This window comes from Diceros bicornis, chromosome 25 (assembly GCF_020826845.1).
Source record: "Diceros bicornis minor isolate mBicDic1 chromosome 25, mDicBic1.mat.cur, whole genome shotgun sequence".
NCBI lineage: Eukaryota > Metazoa > Chordata > Mammalia > Perissodactyla > Rhinocerotidae > Diceros > Diceros bicornis.
Window position 1 is genome coordinate 42,485,929 of NC_080764.1, and position 6,109 is coordinate 42,492,037.

The 6,109-nt window shown below is 39.0% G+C and overlaps 1 non-coding gene across 1 annotated transcript; it reads right to left on the bottom strand.

The window, feature by feature from the left end:
- Positions 1-5,248: 5,248 nt before the first annotated feature.
- On the bottom strand, positions 5,249-5,353 carry LOC131421955 (U6 spliceosomal RNA). The gene has a single exon (XR_009223995.1). It is a non-coding gene; the product is annotated as a U6 spliceosomal RNA (small nuclear RNA).
- Positions 5,354-6,109: the final 756 nt, after the last annotated feature.

Below are 6,109 nucleotides of genomic sequence, written 5' to 3' on the forward strand. Positions count from 1 at the left end.
ATGTCAGCTGAGATGATCCTAGGGAATACTGGCACACATAGTACTGTTGGAAGAAGCTCTCTTAGAAGGTTCCTTCCTGCATACATGCACCCACCACATGCCAGGCAGTGTTCAAAGCACAGGGACCTGTTCTCACAGACTTTCATTCTGGAAGGCTGTTATAGTCAATAAGCAAAACAAATCCACAAGAAGGATAACTTTATGTAGTGATGAGTATAATGAAACCATTGAAGCTACTCGATGTAATAGTTAGTGGAGAGCACCAACTGCAGACAGGAGAAGAGAGGACTTTGGATTAGGTGGTCAAGAAAGGCTCCCTGAGGAGAAACCGTTTGGGCTGAGACCTAAATTAAAAGGAGTCAGCCCAACGTGGAAGAGAGCGTGTTAACTGCCATGAGACTCAAAGGCCTAGAAATGAGAAGCTAGAGTTGCAAGTTGATAGAATCCAGCCTATTTTACTCCAAGAAAATCGCCGTATAAGATGTTACCACACAGTTAAACAGCTTACTCTTCTGTAAATAACACATGGTAAACCAACGGGAAGTGGCATACGACTAACGATGAATCCTGCGGTGTTGATCCATGATGACGGAGGAATGAATGAACATATACCCGGTGCCTACTAAATGCCAGGCGTGGATGATGGTTGTTTGATATTCTGCTCACTTGGAACAAATACATCTACTATTCATTCAGCGAATTTGTATCAAGTTTTTCTATGTGCCAGGCACTGTACTCGGCATTAGATTCAATTACGAACCTGACACAGTACTCTCTGTAAGGTGCTTATGATCGATTGAGTGAAGTTGACAATTAAACAAGCAATTGTGATATAGCTTGTTCAGTGCCACTGAAAGAGTAAAACTGAGGCACTACAGGTGCACATGGAGCTGCTCTGAGGCTCCTTGAGGAAGGGGGTCAAGAAAGGCTTCCTAGATGAAGTGACACTTAAGATTTTACAGATGCACAGGAAATAGCCAGGACACATGCCTGAAAGTGGCCTAGAGAAGAAAGAGGTTTAGGGAATTACAAGTTCTTTCCCATACACGGAGCCCTAGAAGGTAAGAAAAATTGTCAAGAGTTAAGACTGCAGGATCAGCAGCAGCAGATCACACAGAGCCTTGTATGCTGAGCTAAGGAATTTAGACATTCTGTGAAGGCACCAGGGAACCACTAAAGAGATTTAAGCTGGGGAATGACATGACAGATTTGTGAGGCTTAAAAAAATCTCTCTAGCTTCAATGTGGAGATTCCAAGGTGGCGAAGTTGAACACAAAGTGAACATAATCCATTCAAGTAGTTTGCCATGAAAACTTGAAAGCCTCCATTGAGCTGGATTTCTCCCCAAATCTCACAGTGCATTGCTTTAAATGAGCTTAAACCTTACTTATAAACTTCACTCACATTTTTAATACTCAGGTGGTGAGTTTAATCACATAAGGTGGCAGTGTATTATTTACTTCATGTATTTTGAAATGTGAGTTTTTCACTGAGTCAGCATGGCCATATTGCTTAGCTCAGGAAAACATGTCAATCCTTATGCCCCTCAAAACTGCCATTAACACGCATGGTATTAGATTTTTCTAGGTGATGTGAAATTAAATCATGACTCTGCAATGTATTCTAATAAGCTACTCCATTAACTGTTTTCAAATGGTAATCAGCTCAGCTCCAAATGAACAGTTACATATTCAGCTTGCTCCATGAATTCTATGAATGCATTTACCATTACAAGTTATAATTATATTACTTTTTCAGAAGTCATTTACAGCAATTGAGCAAACTAAGAAAAATTCTAAGATTCTTATGTGACAGCAGAATTAAACAATATGAACTGCAATACCCCACTTCGTATTCTAAAATTTAGTTATGATGTATTTTCTGAGAAACGATATTTTTAGAACAAAAACAGACATTGTTCAGGTTAAGCCTTTATAAATTTACATTATGGACCACCAAGCAAAATTATCAGATAATACATTATATTTTGTTATATGCCAAATTAAATACATCTCTAACAGAGAGTAATGCTCTCTCTTTTAATAGGGAGGCAGGTGGAAATGTCTGCAGCAGAAAGACTGCTTGGGAAAAGGTGATTAATACTTTTACAACACCTACTATGTGCCAGGCCCTGCGCTAAGGACTGTATATATCTTGACCTCTGTCATCTATTTCATCTGAACAAGTGATAAAAGAACCCATCTTCCTCTAGTCAGAATCCTTCAATTTTAGGTCGTTAGGTAGTTATAAAAGGGACTACAGTGTTATTTCAATCACCCATTACTGCATAACACACCACTCCAAAACTTGCTTAAAATAACAACCATCATTAATTATCTTTCATAATTCTGTGGGTTGACGAGGCAGTTCTGCCTCTACGGTGATGGCTGGGGCACTGGGTTGGCTGGAAGGTCTACAGTGGCCTCGTTCACATGGCAGGGAGTTGGTGTTGGCTGATGGCTGGGAGCTCAGTTGGGAGTTTTGGCCAGAGGCCTTGATTCTTCTCCATGGAGACCTCTCTACATGGTTGCTTGGACTTCGTCACAGCATAGCAATCGGGATTCAAGAAGGGGCATTCTAAGAGTGAGCATTCCAAGAGTATAAACCCACCATGTAAACACTTATTGAGGTAGATGGTATAATGCCCACCCCTCCGAGGGATATTCATGCTCTAATCCCCAAAATGTGTGAATATGTTATCTTACACAGCAAAAGAGACTGCAGACATGATTAAGTTAAGGTGAAATGGGAAGATTAGCTTGGATTATCCAAAAGGACCTAATGTAGTCACAAGAGTCCTTATAAGAGGGAGGCAGGCGTAATAGAGATTTGAAGACGTTATACTGATGGATTTGAAAATGGAGGAAGGGGCCACGAGCCGAGGAATGCAGGCAGCCTCTAGAGATTGGTCAAGACAAGGAAACAGATTCTCCCCTAGAGCCTCCAGAAGGAATGTGGTTGTGCTGACATGTTGATTTTAGCCCAGTGAGTCTTCTGACCTACCGAATTATAAGATAATGTTTGTTTTGTTTTAAGCCAGTAAATTTGTATAAGTTGTTAAAACAGCAATAAGAAACTAATGCATTTGTCAAGTTTCTGTTTTTATCCCATTTGTTAATATCCCATCGCTAAAGCCCAGAGTCATTGGACTAAATTTATGGAGGCATGGTTCACTATAGCAGTCCACCACCAAAGCAACAATCCAACACAAGTATCATTTCCTTCGAAATATTTCCTGTGAGTTAGTTTTCTGTTGCTGCTGTAACATATTACCACAAACTTAGTGACTTAAAACAACACAAATTTGTTATCTCATAGTTTCTGTAGGGCATAAGTCGGACATGGGTTTTACCAGGCTAAAATCAAGGTACAGCAGGGCTGTACTCCTTATCCAAGGCTCTGGGAAAGAATCCATTTCCAAGCTCATTCATGTTGTTAGCTGAATTTAGTTTCTTGGGGCTGTAAGCTTGAGGTCTCTGTTTCCCTGCAGGCTGTCCACCAGGGGCCGTCTTTAGCTCTGAGGGCTTCTCTCCAGTGCTCACAAGTGACCCCTTAGATCTCAAAACCATCAACAGCACATCAAATCCTTCTCACACTTGGAATTCTCTGACTTCTCCTTCTGCTTCATCTTCCTCCAGCTGGAGAAAGTTCTCTACTTTTAAGTAATCGTGTGATTAGATTGGGCCCACCCATCATATTCTTCCTATCTTAATATCAACAATCTTAATTACTTCTGCAAAACTTTTGCCACGTAACATAACATATTAATAGGTTCCAGGGATTAGGGTGTAGATATCTTCATTGGGCATTATTCTGCCTATCACAGCCCTCCACAACCAGAATCTCCATGCCAAGGAGAGGTTAGAAGTGCAACACCAATCTACTCTGTGCCCTGTCTAGGAATAAACCCTCAAAGGTGCAATTAGCACAGATAAACTCATCATCATTCTGCTGTTCACTGGCTCCAACAGCATCTCCAGGAGACAATTTATTTGAGATGTTACTCCTCCAAAATTTGTCACAGTTGGGTATTTCATAACCAGATCTGCTCCATCGTTAAAGGGCAAGCCTTCTTAAAAGAGCAACAATGCTATTTTTTGCAATAACCACATAAACTGCCTTCCTTGACAATGAAGGAGAACAACTCAAAAATCAATTGATTCAAAATGATCTCATGACATCATATGGTGGAGTGTGTACCTACAGTGGTGGTTGCATCTTCACAGCCCTCTTTTCTCTCCAAAGATTTTGGACATTTTGATTAGTATTCTGGATCTCCTAGTGGTGTCTTCATTACTAAATACAATGTAATTAGAGCATTTCGGGTGAACGTGATTACCCTGTCATAAACAGAAGAAGTGTCTCTTACTTAGATACATAGACACTAAGAGGGATAGGCAGGTAGAGGCAACAACTCTACTTTTAAAAAAATCCAAATACCTTACTGATTCATTTCAAAATATTAATTTTTTAAATATTATATTGGACTCAAGGACAATCTTGAGAAAACAAAGCCATAAGAATTAAGCTAAAGAACGCTGAGATAGCCAAAGTTAGCAAGGAGAATTTTATCTTAACATTTTTATTAATTGTTATTCAGCTAGAAGAGAAATATATGAAGGAGCTAGTGGAAGAAAAGGGCACTTTACACTCACTAAAACCTTCTTGCCCATGATGCAAATTTAAATTCTGTTCCCCCTAGGAAAATTTCAGAGTGCCGCCCCTACCACCACCAACGATAGAGATAGCTTGGGGAATATTAGAACCACGTGGGAAGAAGTGAGTTTGGAAGCTTTTGGTCTAACTTTATACAGTGAGGTGGAAGGGAGCCTCCTTCTGGTCAATTAAATAGAATTTTGTTTTTCACTGCAAGTTCCTCTTTGCATATTTTACAGCTGAAATTGCAGCCAGCTTCTCTTATTGAAAAAGATTCTGCAATATTAATACAAGAAGAGCAAAGAAAACAATCAGCTGAACTACTTCTGCTGAAATGTGCCCAAACATACACGTGCTTCAAAGTCAAGGAAGCTCTGCACTGTTTCAATTACTGGATAATCATTTTACAGAATAGTCAAATTCCAAAGGAAACACAGCCTACACGTTAAATATGTTCTGAACTTATGGGTAGATTTAGGAAAAATCCTATAAGCTAAATAACTTGAAAGTGAATTTTTTAAATGATCTTTTTTAAAATTAAAATATCCATTAATTTAATGTCGTCTAGATGTAGACTTCTAACAGATTTTTTAAAAATACAGAACGCTGCATGAATTTGTGTTATCCTTGAGCAAGGACCATGCTAATCTTCAATGTATCATTCCAATTTTAGTATATGTGCTGCTGAAGCGAGCACTAGACTTCCAGTATTTATTATAATAAATGTACTATAGGAGCATAAATCCTGATTCATATATTTTAATTTACAAATACATCAATTTGATTAATGTAGTCATTTTTCTGTCCAATCATGTTAAATTACATCCATAGCCAAATCCCTGAAGTAAATTATGAGCTCATTCGGGAAACATCCTGCCAAGAGAGAGTATTTGGCACACAGTAGGCAGTCAATAAATACTGAAAATAATAAACATGTATTCTATCAAGGCATACATAGTAGATTTTCAACCATGTGTGAAATCTTCAATTGAAATGTTAACAACAGTCCAGTTAGTCCCGCATCCAACACACCTGAGAGTTGATTCCCCTTCCATTAATTGGAATGTATTCTGGAGAGAAACTTTAATTAATATTCATCAAGCTTACTACGAAAGTAAAGCAGTGCTATCACCAATGTACTGAGACCATATAATCATGATTTTAGAGTCACTTGTTCCCTCAGTTTATGCTGATACTTAATTGTATGCCATAATATAGAAATATCACTTATCAAGAATAATCAGGGTGGGTGGGGCTCAGGTGTGCCCTTTCACATACTCTGGGAAGGCTTCCTAAATTCTCATTCACAGATACTGACTGGGGGGTTCCTGTGTACGAGGTGCTGTGCTAGGCACTGGGAATACAGGAGTGAAAAGACATGTGGTTCCTGTCCGCACGAAGTTTATAGTCTGGTAGACAGAGGTTTAAACTCATAAGTGCAACAAAGTATTAT